The sequence below is a fragment of the Sinohyriopsis cumingii genome, chromosome 3, assembly GCF_028554795.1.
Source record: "Sinohyriopsis cumingii isolate HCF-2022 chromosome 3, ASM2855479v2, whole genome shotgun sequence".
In the NCBI taxonomy this organism is placed as follows: Eukaryota; Metazoa; Mollusca; class Bivalvia; order Unionida; family Unionidae; genus Sinohyriopsis; species Sinohyriopsis cumingii.
In genome coordinates, this window is record NC_142963.1 from 142411800 (window position 1) to 142430611 (window position 18812).

The 18812-nt window shown below is 36.5% G+C and overlaps 1 pseudogene; it reads left to right on the forward strand.

The window, feature by feature from the left end:
• Positions 1–801: 801 nt before the first annotated feature.
• Positions 802–18812, forward strand: part of LOC149803984 (perlucin-like) — a 42490-nt pseudogene continuing 24479 nt past the window's right edge.

The window sequence follows — 18812 nt, forward strand, 5'->3', positions numbered from 1 at the left end:
CGTGTGACTAAGAACAAAGGCATGGAGTATAAAAGGAGCTGACATATATCAAAATTCTAAAAGCTCCTTTATCATTCTACTGATCTTGTGTTTTGCTCATTCGACATTATTTGTAAAACATTTGCAGCTTATATAGTGATATAGAACATTTAGCATTGGTATGTCAGAAGAAAAAAAAAGTAGCGTTTCAAGATCGACAGGATGAACTTGAAGCATTTTATAAAATTTCTTGTCCTTCATCCAATTTTGACTGTCATTTAAAAAACTATTGCTTTTGACGTATGTATTTTCAGTTTTCTAAATTACATACATATCTGGTCACGTTCGCACCCTTCATTCCATATAACAGGACCTAACCCTCACACAATAAATGCTTTGCTTATAATATCTTCTAATGATTCCTTTGATCATCCAGTTTTGGAAATTCATTCGCATCGCTTTTCTCTTCTAAATTGCCTGTATCGGCAAATATTTGCTTTTCCTGTCGATCTTGCTGTTTTCCTTTCTTCTTTTCATTTGTCCTTCTTGTCCTACTAAAAAATGCATATGATATTGTTGTACCTGTATATTTAGTAATACACGTATATTTAGTAATACCTGTATATTTAGTAATATCGTTACAGTTTAAAGTCGTTAAGAAACTTAAACTATAAATAATTCATCTGATATAAGGATTAAAATTATTTTTCTGAATAATTTTCAATATCACCATACATTTATGCACTTTGAAATATCTCAGTTATACGTTTCATGAAGTTTGATTTAGTAAATTGTATTTTACAAGCCAATGTTCAATTAACTATGGCGGGTTTTACAGTATCTATGTTAAGGTTACCTGTATTGATCTTAGTATTTATACTTTCTTGTTTCCCTTGTTAACCTAATGCATCATTCACCGGACATCTCTTTCAGAAAGACGTTGTTGTTTTTTTGTAACGGATCTTGAATGTTATAAATTTGAAAATATAAAAGGAGACCGATAGACCTTAGTAATTCAATTCATTAATCATTCTAGCATAGAGGGTCAAATCCTTAGGATTATCTCAATGGCTTTAAGTATGAATGACTAATTGTTAGAGTTCATCTGGCTGTTACTGATGATTGTAATTCTGTGTGGAGATGTTTGTCAATGGATAATAATAGCTGGGTTTTGTAACTAGACACTAATGCGAACTTGAGCAACGAACTACGTGCGCTCTAAACGGCGTTAGGCTTAAGAACGTAGTACTGTCCAAAATGTAGTGGATTTAAGGCGTGAGATAGTCTTCGTTCGCGACGTTTGAAGGATTGGTCTCAATTTCAGAGATGAAGATTTCGGGGGGCGTGTGTGTGATGGAGGATGGGTTGTTTATATCTATACAATGAAAGCATCGTATTATCTGCCTAAGCTAAGACAAATAGTGTGTACAAAATGATGGGTGTGTCTGCTTTTAAATAATTATTTTTATCCCCCCGACGATAAGGGATAGGATATCAATTTTTGAAAATGAAAGTAAGGTTTTTAGTGGTTTAGTTAGAAAACATTACGTTAATACAAGTCGTGATGGTTAGGGGTCTGATCCAAGAGAGCTAGGCGATATATGCCTTTACTCGAATTAAAGATTCCAGACCTGTTTATCAGAAATTATATCACACAAACCCGTTTGATTTTATTGATGTTATTCTTTCTCTTGTTCCTCCTCGCGTCCCTACCAAAAACACGTCATCAGAGAAAACCAAGACCATACAAAGGAATATCATAACCTAACTGCATGGTAGACTACTGCTTCTTTTATATATTCGTGATATTAGCATGAAGCAACCTCCATTATATTGTGAAGGAAACAAACGTGATGACTGAGGTTTAATGGTTTCTTGGCTGACACGGTATATAAGTTTTAATTAAACCCCCAAAATCAGACTTAGTTACTTTAGAAGCGGCTATTCAATGTGTATTATTTATATTTTAAATATGAATGTTTAAAATATAAGTATGATCATGGTCGCCTATTGTCAAGAAATAAAGTAACCGTTAGTAATGTGATTCTGGTTTCTAATCGTTTTAGTGTGGGGGATGGGATGCTGCTTTTTGACAATGTAAAATACAGATTATCAACGTAATACAAGATTCATATTATCACTGCATAAACATTATACAAGTTATTGAAAGAGGGAAGATATGTGGTCTCTAATGGTAAGAATTCAATCTACTCCCAGTAACTTATAAGATTTTAGAACTTGTGGATATTTGTTTTTTGTTTATAGTTTCATTGTATATTTTTGCGATAGAGAGAGAGAGAGAGAGAGATAGATAGATAGATAGATAGATAGATAGATATCTCTTCATGAAATTTATTCACATCACCTATCTTTAATGTTACCTAGAAAAGAAATTTAAACGTCTGTACGAACAGATATTATCATCAGACTATATTCTAAGTTTGGGCAATGGGATGTACTGATAACAGGTATTGGTTTTTATGCATGCAGGATCAGATGTGGATAAAAATCGTGTTTGACTGACTGTACTTAAGCGTAAGAAAACGTATCATTTGCCTGACCTTTCACGAACTTGCCTTCAAAAGCATTGCGCGCATTCATAAATTTGTGAAGCTGTAGTTAACGGAATGTTCAATCTATATATACATATCTGCACGAGATACATTAGAGTGGCCTTTGCCAAAACTATCTAAAAGAAGCAGTCTCTGCCCAACTAAACAAGACGCTGGCTGTGTGTTTCTGTCACTCGCAAATAACACACACACACACACACACACACACACACACACACACACACACACACATATATATATATATATATATATATATATATATATATATATATATATATATATATATATATATATATATATATATATATATATACATTGATGCTGGATCTATTTATCTGTATAACTCTACCTCCATATAAATACACCATGGAGGGATAAAATGGAAAACATACTTTCCACATTATATATTTTAGATAACCTTGAAATACAATATATCTACTTAAACCTTTGACTGACATACCGACTTCTGCGTTCGAATCTTTGTCTACGACTGTGTTTGCTATACAATGCAAATTTCATTCCCTTCGGACATCGTCTGTCCATTTCTCTAAATTAATGATCCAATTTATGTAATGTCCATTTCACTCTCTCTTATTTTTCCAGTGTATATCCGATACAAAAATTCTAACAAAGTTGATTGTTTACTACCATTTCAGTATTCGTCATTTTATATGTGAATAAAGTCTGGAACCAAGAGAAAAAATATATAGCACAATGCTGTTAAGAAAACAGTTAAAATAATGCAGACCATTTGTTCTGGTCCTTTAAAAAAATCACTTAGATCATGTGACTTCTGGTCGAGATAAAGATATAATCTTATGCTACCATTATCTTTTGAGTACGTTCAATAATACTGTTGTAGAGTGTAAGTATTTAATCAATATATAGTTTTCACTTTACACCGATTAAAATAATCTTAACACCTGAACCAAATTGTGTGATTATGTGATCATTTGACCACTCAATTAAATATTGCGTACAGACACGTAAACCAAGCTCTTTAATAGATTTGATAAAGGATAAAATACACAAGTCGGATAAGTGGGGTAATTTCAAATATTTTAAGAAGCTTACAATATACAGACCGGTTCGGATGACTGATTCTCAGGCAATAGCAGTTAGCTCACAATAACTTGGTGTTCCTTAAGTTTAGATTACTCACGTTGAGATTTACCGATCCGGTGGCCTAGTGGTTAGATGCGGGAGGTCGCAGGTTCGAACCCCGGCCGAGTCATACCAAGACTTATAAAAATAGTACTGACAGCTGCCTCGCTAGGCCGTCAGCATTAAGAGGCTAGTGTCAGGACTGGTTAACCTGGTGTCAGGATAATGTGACTGGGTTAGACATCATGCTACATGTCTGCAGCATGATGCCCCAGTGCCAGACGTCACCATAAACTGCCACACTGCATACATGACTGAAAAATTGTTAAAGCTACGTTAAAAAATCCAAATCACACACACACACACACACACACACACACACACACACACACACACACACACACACCTTGAGATGCATGCAACTACCAATTTCATCAACAGATAGCAGATAGCGCAAAAGTCAATCAAGGATGGATACTCGGCTACGTTGACCTCTTTTCGATATGCATGTCATGCAGTGCAATGTGTATAATAAAGAACATCATATAGGGCTCTGACACCCTTGAAAAGTACCAGATGTAGATACCATGGGACTCTGACACCCTTGAAAAGTACCAGATGTAGCAGCAGAGGGGGTGAACAGACCTTTGCCTCAAAGGCGTCGAAACGTCGAAAATAAACCTTTCTATGAACGATTGAAAAATAAAAAGCGTCGACAGAGTTTAAAAAAGCGTCGACACTTTACTGAGAAAATCTCTGGAATTTTTCTAATTAATATTACTCCATTGTCGTTGGTGATTTTTTCTAGTTTATTATGCATGCTGTTTACGCAATTACGCCTTCACTGAGGTCATCACCCCCTCTGCTGCTATTAATTTATGTAAATTTACCACCATACCAAGTTTGATGAATATTTCTCAACACGTTCTCGCTGTCGTTTCTCCTCATCTGTTTCATCTTTATTTGTTTCATCTTTATTTGTTTTATGTTTCAAGTAATATTCAAGTTCTGATGGTGGTTTTTCTATTTTTGGATTTATGTTTTTTCTTTTTCTGTAATATATCATTAAACTTCTGTATCGATTTCCACCGCAATTTTTGCAAATCTGATATAATCCTCTAACGCCGTTGTTACATCCAACACAACTTCGTGGACCAGCATGAGGGTTTTTCTTTATAAGATAATTATGTTTTTTGCAATATTCTCCACGACATTTTTTATCACATTTATTAGTGGTTCCTTGACGCAGCCACGCACAATTGTTCATTATATTAATGATATCTTTTTAATTCAGTTTAATTTTATCATCACCCCTTCTGCTGCTATAATTAAATCATTATGTTATAATAAAATGGTACATCCGGAATCTCATACTGCAAGAATAGCTCGAGAACGATTAGAAGCAATCAAAAAATTTCTTCCTGTTAGAGATTCATTTAGAAAAAATCTACAAGCGCAGCAAGAAGCACAAATTGAGTACGAAGAAGACACTAAAAAACTGTTTAAGCCCGTTACTGCAGCTACTGAGAAAGTTACAACAGTCATCAAGGAAGATCTTCTTCCGGTATCAAAACAAACAGCAGAACAAACCGAAAAAATAGCAGCGAGAACTAAAAAAACAAAGAAGATTTTACGAGATCTTCCACCTGACATAGCCAGGGAAATAGCTGCAGCTCAACCTCCACCTGTCGGTGAAGAAATACTTGAAGGTATTGGAAAACTTCGTACTGAAGTCGCCGACGTGAGAAAAAAACATGCATCTGAATCCAAACCAGCAGGAGAAAACTTAGAATTGATTGCAAGATTTAACGAAGGAATTGTTGAAGATATTAGAAATACTGAAAAAGAAAAAATTACCTGAAATGATATTATCTGGTATATTTAATAAATCTAGTATTTTAAAAACTGGTCATGAAAAAGTAAATGATGATAATTTTATTAAATGGATATATCGCGTATATTACAACAAAAAACAAGCTAGAGGTCCAGAATACGAAAGTCTTCATGAAGAAGTAAAAAGACTTTATAAAGAGAGAATGAAACAACTAAAACAGGAACAACTCTCTCAGTATCAACTTCATCCACCTCTGCAATAGATGGAACAACAACAGTCTTCTTTGCCGAAACCTAAAGAGAAGTATCTTAAAAGAGCAAAAAAATCCTCATCTAAAGACACAGAGACAACAGAGGAAAGAAATCCTGACGATGATCCTCCTGGCGCTGTAGGAAGTGGTTTTTTGACTGCATCAGGAGAAAATAATTTTGTTTGTCCTGATAATATCCTCAATGACGTGTCGCGGTTTAGAAGTTCTTATAGGGGGGAAACGTGCAGGAAATAATTCACCAGAAAGAACCAGTGAAGCAGCTGATATTTGTCGGCAATTATTTCAAGGTGGTATCATGGATATTGGCGTTTACCGAGAGCTTATTGACGAGCTCGTTGATGATTAGTCACCGCGATTAGATAAATGGTAAATAAAATAAGATGATCATACACAGTAATCATCGTAAATCCGTATCGGTCAGAGCGGTAAACTCACGATTACCAATCTATAGGGTTATTTACGGAGATGGACTTGGTGATGTTATTCAGGGATTATTTACAAGGTTAGCCCCAAAAGCAGCGCCTATTGCAAAACAATTATCGATGAAAGCTATTGATATTGTTCGTGAAAAAGCTCCTGGTGCAATTATCAATGTTGCTGGGAAGGCGTTCTCGGCGATCAAAGATAGACTAGCACGATTAATAAGACGAAAACAACAACCACCAGTAAAACTGGCAAGTACTGAAATTATGCCCGCAGACGTGAGTAAAATAATAAATCAAGCTGCAAAACAAAAACTAGCAGCGTTAGCAGATCGGGGACTCGGTGAATCGGGAAATAATATTTCAAGTTTAATATCGGGAAGTGGAACTTCCCGAAGTGGAATTTTCCGAACGCGGTAATCAGCGTGTTAGACGAAAATAATTATAATAAAATGTTCAAGCGCGTATCCGACACAGCATTTGCCATGGAAGCACCTGTCCTTAAAGATGAATCGGTACGTGATTATAAGTTTTATTCTTATGACGCACGAACACCAGATCAACGTGGAAGAATTGAACTACAAGTTCATGACACAAGTAGATATTTTCTATCCGCTGAGGCTTTTATTGAGGTAGAAGGTACAATCATAAAAACGGATAATACTAATTACTTAGATCAAGTAAAAGTTGGTTTCGTCAACAACGGGATCATGGCATTATTTGATAGCGCCACGTATATGATTGATGGAAAAAATATTGAATCGATTGAGAAGGATGTAGACGTTGCTACAACAATAATAGGGCTGGCAAGATATTCTGATGATTATACAAGATCAGCAGGTCCCACAATGATGTTTGTGAAAGATAATTCTAATAACCCTGAAAGCGATCCGTATAATATAAGACGACCAAGAAATTTTGCCAATAACGCGGATGCCGATGTGTGGCCGGTGGTTCATGGTTCTGGTGAAAATTTCAACTTGGGATTTGCAGCGCGTAGAAATATGTTGCTAGGAGACAATAGAAGATTTTCATGTACAATTCCACTATCGCATATTTTTGGATTTTGTAGGAATGTTCAAAAGGTTATTTTTGGAGCTAGACAAACGGCTGTTCTTGTAAGAAAGGGTGATGATAACGATGCTCTGTGGAGACCCGTTGGTGATGCTGGTAAAGTAGTATTATCGAAACTTTCACTGTGGATGCCGGTAATGACTCCAACGATCGCAGAAGAACAAAAATTGATTTCTTTCATGGACACAGGTGGTAAATCCTTGTTGTCTTGGTTAACAACAAACACAGATAGTATGCAAACTAACGTTAACGGTCAGTTTACATGGCATATAGCATCACAACAAGGTGTTTCTGCACCACGGCATATTTTTATTGCGTTTCAAAACCATAATCGTTTAGGTAGTCAAGTTCACTCTCATATGATATTTGACCAACTAGGTCTTACAAATATTTCCTTGCGGATAAACGGACAACAAGAACCAACAGAGAATATACAACTAAATTATGCACTAAATCACATAGGACGTGCATATCATCGTTTGATGTCAATCATGGGACATGATCAAAATGTAGATACTGGGTTGCAAATATCACAATATGATTTCAGGACGTTGTATCCGATTTATTATTTTTCACTGGAGCATCTTGATTTATCAAAACAATCTGTCGTTGATATACATCTTAAAGCAACATTAAATTCAGGTGGTGTTGATTACAGAGCAATCGCGGTTATACTTAGCGATAAAGCGATGTTACTTGAAGGCGGTAGTGGTCGAATGAGGGTCGTTGATGCACCAGTGGAAAATCTTTAATTATTATTTGGAGCGTGGTAAGTATTTATCATAAAATGCCATATCATCACGTTAGTGTCAGTCTGACTCCTGGTCAGATTAAAAACCTTCAATCAAATTCAGCAAAAAACTGTGGAATGAAAATATCACTAAAGCGAGATCAGGTTACGGGTGGTCAAAATAAGCTATCATTATCAGAACGCCAACTTAAACATTTCAATGGCGCTAAACAATCAAAAACAGGCGTCAAACTCAATCTCTCTGCGGGTGCGATTAAGGACTCAGTTAAAACCGGTGGTATTTTTCCACTTCTCGCGGCTATACCAGCATTAATAGCTGCTGCCGCGCCAGCCGTAGCAAAAGCAGCCGCGTTAGGTGCTGTTGGAACAGCTGCTGGAATGGCTCTAAAGAAAGCAACAGGGCAAGGATACAAAAAAGGGACGCGGCCTAAGATTGCCAGGATCTCGTTGGGGAAAGGGTCTGAGGCTTCCACGTTAGACGCTCCAGCATCAAATTTTGATTTACTTGATGCTGCTAAACGATTAAAGATAAAAAACTTCAGAGGTGTTTTCATGCGAGATCAATTACCAAAACAACCAAACAAACTCGAAACAGGTATTATTAATCTCGATGAACGTTCTGGACCTGGTACTCATTGGGTATCATACGCGGTTGATCCACGTGGAATTGTTTATTTTGATTCGTACGGGTTAGCTCCACCAGTTGAATTTATCAAGTATGTCGCACCACTCCACGCAACAACCTCTGGTTGTAAAGTTTGGTATTCAACGTTACCCACACAAACAATGACAGATCCGCCAATATGCGGCCGTGAGGTAATTAATGTACTTAACGCTATATCAAAATCATCCAAACCACCACATAAAGTCGTGCATGATTATACAAGCAACCGATTCGTTGCGCGTAAAGCGTTTTAAAGAACAGGTCTTATTATAATGGCTGATATTTATGGAAGATCTTCTTCACGCGTTAAGAGAAAATCCGGCGATGTTGATTTGTCAAAGTACGCGACTAAGGATGACCTCGCTGACGTTATGAACCTGGCTGGAGTTGACCCAGATGAGGTTGTTATTTTTCAAGATCGACATGGTAAACTAAAAACAAGCAATATCAAATGGAATGATATAATTCGACGAGTACTTGGTGCAGTTACGGATAATATTCCTGTGTTTACTGACAGCGGCAAAATCAGGGATTCAAGTATGTCACTTAAAACCATCAGAGATGAAATTGCAAAAAGTGTTGCTAATCGCGTAAAAAATACCGGTGACATAATGACAGGTGAACTTAGCATGAACGGAAATAAAATAGTAGTTTTAAGAGATCCAACATCCGACGAAGACGCAGCAACAAAAAAATACGTCGACACCGTAGACGGTAAATTATCCACGTTACGGGCCGAGTATGATGTCCACGCAGGCGCTTTTGGAAGATTTCGAAGAAATTTTCAAAAGACCGATGATGCCATAGATAAATTCTTCGGCACTCAGCACGCCATTGACATGAAACTCGTTGATATCAAAACGAACCTAGACACGATTAAACAAACACAGCAAGACATCGTAGCGGGGATTCCTGAGATCGTCAATAAAACCAGTCTGATTAAAATCTCAGCCGGAATAACTCCCGGACGTATCACAAACATCGTATACACAGTATCATCGGGATTTGCAACATGGTCGCAGCAAAATAATACAATCAAATATGCCGCAACAGTCACTGGCGTGTACAGGTTGTCCGTGTTCAGTGCTGCGCGATTTGAGATCTTCACAACGTATCCATGGCGTCATTCCACCGACAGGTTTTCCGGGGTTGCATCTGTTATATTAAATAACGGAACTGAAGAAATATTTATTCTGGAAGCAGCTGATAAGAAATTAACCGCAACATCTTACTGGTGGTGTTTGGAATTTGTAGCTGAAACACCTCAATTGGTTACTGCATAAAAATATATGGACGGTGCACAATACAGGTACAATCAAGCGCGTGAATGGCAGGCGGCGCTAAAAGATCAAGTCGAACAATATACAGTAAAAGTAAAAAAATATCGACGACGATTAGTTATCGTCGACGTGATTGTTTATTCAGTATCCGCTGTTGTTGCTGGAGCTGGAATAATATTATCCACGGTAACAATGATGGCACCAGTAGCTGTGACTATTTCTGTTTGTGCAGCAACAACGACTGCAGGTGTACTTAATATCATTGCAAAAAAAATACGTACTTGCACGAACGAAAAATTATCCTATTACATAATAAAATTACACACAGCGACGGTAGCATACTCGAAATTATCCTCGTTGTTATCAGCAAGTCTCAGTGATGGAATTATATCTGATTTCGAGTTTTCAATGATAACTAAAATATACGACGAAGGTATCGGTATTAAAGATACAAGTATTAATAATGACGGAATTACTTCAGCAGATCGTGACTAACACAACCCGCACAAGACAACGATGATCTCGGTAAGCTCGATTAATCCTGAATTTAATATCAATTTTCCAACTGCAATTCACGCTAATGAAATTGCACTAGCGCAATTACGGGTATATTACAGCTGGCCAAATATCAAATCAAAATCATTTAATGGTACACCAGCAAATAATTCGCTCGTATTTGCTAATAAAAACAAACCCGATGGAACACCTGACTGGGTTGTTGTTGGAATACCCACTGGTAGTTATGAGATCGAGGAGATCAATGATGAATTTCAACGTAGAATAAAATCAATAACAGGAAAGGAAGCAAAAATATCGATTAATATTCATGAGCCGACGCTGTCCTCGACGGTAGAGATATATTCTCTTGATTATGCCGTTGATATTTATCAATCTTCAATCAGATCCGTACTAGGTTGGCCTGATGTTTCCCCGGTACATGAAGGACCACCAGAACCGAAATTAATTGAATTTCTTACTGACGTGGCCAGGTTTATAACAACTCCAGAATACCGAGATTCGTATCCATGGGGGGTGTTGGGTAATTATTACATTCTGAGAGAGGGTAAAAGATATCCTTTACCACCGTTTTCTGTCTATGATTTTGATGCAAAAACTGCAACTAATATCGTTTTTGAAGAAGATTTCAGATTTCGTGCTAGCAGAATTAGAATTGAATACACAACTACATTAACGACACTAGCACAGTTGTTTAAAAACTATATCCTGGAGTATCCTAATGACGATCTAAGACATCAGATCATTGCAACGATACAACATTTAAATCAAATTGTATTAGATCTTAAATATTTTAATCAGAGCATTATTGAGATAGTAAATGCTCATGATTATATAGATACAGGAGAAAGAAATAGTATCAAACAAGCATATATTGATCATTATAAAATAACTGAAGCAGAATTATTAAAATTTACACTACCAGGATTTGAAACCAGCGAATTAAGAAAAACGCTCAGGGATCTTATCACGGAAAGTTTTTCTGAAATACTTGATGCATGGAGAAAAATAGCCCCACCAGCAACTGTTCTTAGATATAATAATGATCCACTCGGCGGTGGAAGACACGTATCTCCGGGAATCGTTAATATAACATCGACAATCGCGGTTAATCTAGTTTGTGACGTAATAGAAGGCAGTTATCAAATAGATCTTGGAAAATCAAATCAAGCTCAACAAGGCTATATTTTATGTACATTTACACCACAAGTTCCCCCTGGGGATTTGATCGTGCAAGTACCAACCAATCCTGTTTATTTACGCACGCATAATCAGTATTTGTCACTAATAAATTTCAAACTCACAGACCACCTTAATCGCGTAATTGACCTACGTGGAGAAGAGCTTGTGATAAATTTATATGTAAAGTCTTAGATTTCTGACTTTTATCATAATGATAGATCTTTTATCAGAAATATTTTTATTTTATTTTATCAGAAATATTTTTATTTTATTTTATCAGAAATATTTTTATTTTATTTTATCAGAAATATTTTTATTTTATTTTATTTTATCAGAAATATTTCAACATTTTTAGTCAAATTTGTTATTTTTTCAGCTATTTTAGTCGATTTGTCGAGGAAAATTTGTCAAATTACAGTTTTTCGTTAGGTCAAACCTCAAGCGGTTTTCTAATTGATTTATCGATAAATCGTTAAAATCCTCATTTATTTTCGAAAATTACCAGAAAAATTAACGAAAATCGCATGAAAAATCTCATTTTTGAGCTAATTTTACTGTCTTTTTTAACGATTTATCGATAAATCAATTAGAAAATTGTCAGCCATGGGGATTCGATCCTGGACCGCGAGCATCACAGTCCAATACCATACTGATTGAGCTATCGAACCAATACAATTCTGAGTTCAAGAAATACGTTTTCACCAAACAAGTTAATTTATAAAAGCTGGATTATTTACTATACCACGCCATCTAACTGTTAGATGTTTTCATCCTTCCTATAATATAACTGTTAGATGTTTTCATCCTTCCTGTGACTATACGAGATTTTCAGTCCTCTCTGTAACTGTTCAATGGAGAAATATATTTACGAGATTTCCCACTCGTAAATCCGTGTCGTAGTCAAGGGAGTATTTAGTTGCTAATATTACTCGAACCACACATACGCATAAATACACACGTACACAATCTCGCATTATATTTCTGCACTGAACAAGGAAAATGCAACTGATTTTTAATTCCAAATACTATATGCACGTATTTCTGTAATCGAGTAAATGCACGCAGGATCCCTGTGCTGTACTGTAGATCTAAAATTAACCCCACGATCGATACAGACTAGACGCTGGATTCTGCACTCAGTAAGCTGGAATATACATGCACATGTATTCTACGTGCTGCGCTGTTCTAAATATTTCACGAAAAGAACAGAAAAATACACGAACTGTATATTTTTGTAAGTTAGAAATCAAAAACGGGTAGGCATCACAGACCTTGGATGTTGTATATGATTACCTCCCTTCATGAATCAAAAAATAAATAGTATAATAATGATAATTTCTGACCCCCCAAAAAATAGATCTAATTCGAAGTAGATGATAATTATTGATACTGAAAGGTGATTTTCTGTTTATATTTTTTCGAGAAAGCAGATCTGGTTATATTTTCTGCTACTTTTTGTACTGAAGACGGATTAATATCAAAGTATTTCGCAGCAGAACACATCGAACGAAATATAATTTCTTCGCCAGTTTCTCTGTTCGCAGAATTTACCACCCTTCTAGAAACTGTCTTACATCTTCCAGCATTACCACGTGCACAGTTTTCGCTATATGTAATAACCTGAAGGTTGGATAAATTATTGTTTTGAGTATCCCCATCAGTATGATCGATCACAAGACCGTTTTTGATTACTCCAAAGAAACATTCGTAGATGAAACGATGACAATGATAATGTTTTCTCTTCCCAACAGTAAACATTAGATAACGAGCATTAGTAATATAACCAACCGGTTTTTTTAACTTACAGTGTCTAATGACACCGTTAATATTTGATTCATAGTTTGTTATGACAGGATGTGGGACAAATTTATTTTGCTCCATTATAATAATATTATTTGTTTAAATCATTGTTTGTCTGAAATCTTGATATATAATCCTCCACGGATTTTATAGCATTTTCACTATTATTATTTTTTTTGTCATAATATCTTTTAAGCTCTCTGTATCGTTTACCACCGCACTTTCCACATAATTCTGTTTTTCCTCGCACTCCAGCACCACATCGCAGACATGGTATTGGTTCTAAGCTTCCACGGTTAACGCACTGCATGTGTTGTCCGCAAAATTCCTTTTTGCAAGATTTATTAGTGAACCCACCATGAGCCATTTGCATTGAGACATTGTATACATATATTCTTTATTTAAATATTTGCTTGAAATATATGAACGAATTCGATAGATTATCCCGAATAAAACCCTTAAGTGGAAATAGATTTAATCTTGACAGAATATCTCCTGGCCTACCGATGAAATATTTGGTTGATCCGAAAAACAGAGGTTTGATTAATAAAATTCACAACGCCAAGAAAGAATTTCACACAGATGGTGCATCTCATGTCTGGTCAACGTTCAAGATTATACGCAACAAAAATATCATTAACGCTATGATGAATGACAAACGAGCAGCAATTATCATTAACTATCTTGATAATCGCAAGTATCTTTTCAGAATAAAATTCGTCGTGTTGACAGAAACAGATGATTGGATTATCCGTGACAAATATGATCCTGTCCACGGTAATAAAAAAACTGTCGTACTAAGTAGAAATTCCAAACCAGGTCTACTGACTGGCATTGACAAACCGTATTATGAACGAGCATATCCTGTGACCGCGGTTATTTATGGAATCTATGTGATAAATGAAAAACCCAGCGTTGATAAACTATCACCGATGAAACTTTCAAAAATAAATTGTGTGGCTGAACGAGTAACAGAACATTTTACAAACGCGGCCCGTGGAAACGGTCTAACGGATAAAAGACGTAACATAATAAACACGTGGGGAGATATGGTTAAAGATACCGGTGCGTCTATCAAAGATGTAGCTGGGTTAGGAAAAATATTAAAATTTCCAATAACCGTAGCGACGATAACAGGGAAGATTTTGTATGAATCAAAATATAAATCAAAAGGAGCCTCATTTACAATTATTGATCATAACGCACACGCGTGGACTAACGCAGTAACAGTGTTTCCACGAAATCGAACTGTTAAATGTTATCCCGGAGGTATGTTTGATTTTATTAACGAAATAAGTAAAAACGATCCTGTGTCAGTATGGTTATTTCAGAGTTCTAACGACGAATCAGATATGAAATTTGATCAGTTTGTGAGACCAAATGGCGTTATTTATCGAACAAATCCTCTTCACGAAAAAATGAAAAATCTTGCACTGCAATATACTGATGACGCTGACGAATTTTTGAGCAGCTGCTTTACTGTTCCGTCAGTTGCGGCTCATTTTGCTAGAAAGAAAAATTCGTGGAAACCAACTCGGTTTGATTTTCTCAGTGACATAGTATCCAGTTGTGTCGAATATGGACACGGCGGATTGTGGAATACTAAATACGATCACAGAGATGTTATTTCAGTTGATATGGTTGCGTGTTATCCCGGAAGTTTTCTTGGATACGGAGATTGTTCTGTGTATTTTGAGCGATTCGGTCATCCGACGCACGAAATGACGCGAGTATCGATAAATGGACCATTACCGGATTTTGACCTAACTGGATTTGCTCGTATCGAGTCATTCGAAATGTCTAAAGGACTTCATCCAATTTGTTATGTTTGGTTTGGAAAACATTTTTCAGAAAAAATGTGGACACCAATAGTACTATTGCGGTATATGCTTGATTATACGATATTAACACGGTTGATTGTAAGTGAAGCAATTATATCATATCGAAAACAAACCGAGGTTTGGTTACCACATTCGGACGAAACCGATTCGAAGGATCTTGGTAGAAAAATAATTGGCAAGTTTACACAAGGAGCAGCATATGATCACAGACGACATTGTGCAAGATTGATCATGGACGATACTGAGTTAGATTTTATAATCGTTGATACAACGAACAAGAACACGTTTATAAGTCGAGAAACAGTTTTCTTGTCAAATGGAAATAAACTAGGTACAATTGTGAGCTACATGGACGGTGAGTCACCTCAGTATACTCATTTAAGATCATCGATGCTCGCGTATGTTTCAATAAATCTATTATCGATGATAAATAAGGTTTCTACGCATGCCGTCAGAGTTGCTACTGATTCGTTTTATATAAATAAAAAACATTCAACACTGTTAGAAGGATTAAACATAGGCACTCATACATCGTGGGGTTCGTGGAGAATAAAAAATGAATATATGCTCGATTATTCCGAATCCGCTGATGTTGCGGTTAAAGATATTTACTGTAAAAAATGTCAAAAGTTGACAACTTCGTTGTTACCATCGGTATACGATCCAATAACTAGACACAAAACGGTTTATCTAAATGGACCTGGCGGTTCTGGTAAAACCACTCGAGCTATCGAACTATTTCAGAATTCAGATATGATTGTACTAACACCTACACATAGACTAGCGAGAGAGATGAAACAACGCGGTGTTAATTCCTGTACTTATCACAGCTTTTTCCGATGGAAGGGTGATACATGGACATCTTTAAGGATGGGAGAGAAATACATTCCAAGGATCATAATATGGGATGAGATATGCACTGTACCGCTAGAAACATTAAAAACATTTCTTGATTGGTTGTTAACAAGAAATACTGCCGTGATAATGTGCGGATTTAATGGTCAACCGCCACCCGTGGCTGGACCATCTCCACATGATTGGCTGAAAAATTTCGTTGACCACGCTGAAGAAGTATCTGATGATCATAGAGCGCTTGATGCAGCGTTGAAGGAATTTAAAAAGTTAATCAGACTACAACCGAATAAAATTCAATGTGAAATAATGCGTGAAATAATTTCAGAAACACCCATGAAAGACTTTCTGCAAACGTGGCGACGAAACGATTTGATAGTTGCAAGCAGAAAGATAGTTCGTGATAAACTTCAACGGGAATTGTTTCAGTTACAACGAGAAAAGTTTCCAACGTTGTCAGTTCCGTTATGTTATCGACCAGCAGATACGCGACGTCAAAATATCGACGTTGATATACCAGGAGAATCAAAGAGGAAACAGAATCTTGTATTGAATGATATTGTTGCTGTTGATGTTGATGTTGTTGAAGATGCTCTACGTGCTGATAAATCCCCGTGGACGCTTGGATACGCGATGACGATTCATTCATCTCAGGGATTAACTATTACTGATACAGTTGTTTGGATCGTTGATGATCACATCGAATGGTCGAACTTGGTTTATCTCGCAGTGTCTCGAGTTAGAAAAATATCTCAATTGAGACGAATCGTCATGGACTCGTCAGTGATTAGTGATGATGTTGTTGACGATGATATAATAAGAAAAAAATTATCTGGTTATGAACGGTGTGATAAAAAAAATAAACGCAATTTTGATCTTGATGTTGATTTTATTAATGCGCTGAAACAACAACAGAATAATCATTGCGCAAGTTGTAATTGTATAATGCTATGGCGGTATCTGAAAAATGATCCAAGACAATTTACCGTAGATAGAAAAAATAACAATCTTGGTCATACACGAGAAAATATAATGTTGACCTGTCTTGAATGTAATCGACGTAGAGGCGCCAGCGCCTTGGGTGCTAGTTAAGTGATCTAAATCACCGAAGTGATTTTGGTGGTAATTGTGTGTTATCGGGAATTATCTGTAATTGTTCACGCACAAATCCACGTTGAGGAGCAGCCGAATCCAGTCTGTAGATTGCAGGTCTACCTGAGGATCTCGTCACGGTGGATATCTTATGTGTGGTAACGCTCCAAATAGGATCAGTTGCTCTTTTTTTACCGCCTTCAAGTTCACCGGGCTCGTATAAATACCTAACAGTGATATTACCTAATAATGGTTGTGCTGAAAAATCACGTTGTTGTGTAGGTATGTGCGCGCTTGTAATTGCATTAATGGGTTTCATGTTGGTTGTTCGTGTAATCTCATTATTTAATGCAGCTATCACGCTTGGTAATCTTGCCACCCATTCACGAGATCTCGTATCCTGAATAAATTCCTTCGCGTACTGATATCCAAATAACCGCTCAGCAAGTGTTCGATTAAATCGCTCAACAATTGCCTGATCACGATGAATTGCAGTATGTCCTCGTCGTATTTTGGTATTATGTTGTTTCATCAACGATGATACTGGACCAAGAAATTCCTTGCCAGGATCAACCTGTAGCAGCTGTGGCCATCGTAGTCCACTTTGTGATCCACCACCTCGTTGATAAATTCGTTTAAACGCGTCGGCTACCTCAGTTGCTGTTTTAGTCGTTAACGGTTCTGCATCTTTATATCTACTTGCAACATCAACAACAGTTAGCGCGTATTTGTACGTTTTTCTACGTACAGTATCATGTGGTAAAAACAGAATATCAGCTTGATGAACCTCATTAGGAACACTGACACTAAAATGAGCAAATCGAATTTGCTTAGGACGTGGTAGATAAATTTACCATATTGCCTGCCTGGATAACCACGCTTTAGCAGTAGAATGTTTAACCGCTGCTGCATCAGCGAGTTTACTAATTGCTGCTTTACCCTTCCAGTATCCAATTGGTGAATAATAAATCGATTCCATATATATATTACCAGCCCCCAGCGCTAATTTACCTTTCATCGCGGATTTTACTAACCAATTAGCTAATTTTTCTTTGATATTATTATTTTTTATAGCATTTAACGCATGAATTAATTTCACATCTGCAATACGCCTATTTTGTAGATTTTTACTCTTATAAGCTACATCATGAACATGACAAGCTCGATCAATAGCGTTTATTGGTTCCTCGCCTGGTTTTGGTTGATCCTGATTATCAAGCCTGATATCGAGTCGAGTACCAGGACCGCAATAATTATATCCTGGTAGATGTTTTTCTCCGCTGTATTTAGCCCATGGAGCACCTGGAAACTTTGACATCAAATTAGCAATATCACCACCGCGCCTATTAGGTAAAAACGAAAATTTCTTTCTACCGCATATAGAACATTTTCCACCATACGCTATTTTTTTTATTTTTTGTTATAACCGTAGCTAAATCAGTAGTTGGAGTTTTAACTTTACAGCGTAAGCAATATAAATCCATAGATATTTTATACAACATGGATATAATTGATTTCTCAGCGACAAGAAAACAAGAACCTGTCAAGCACCATCCTGCGTACCAAATTCCATCAGA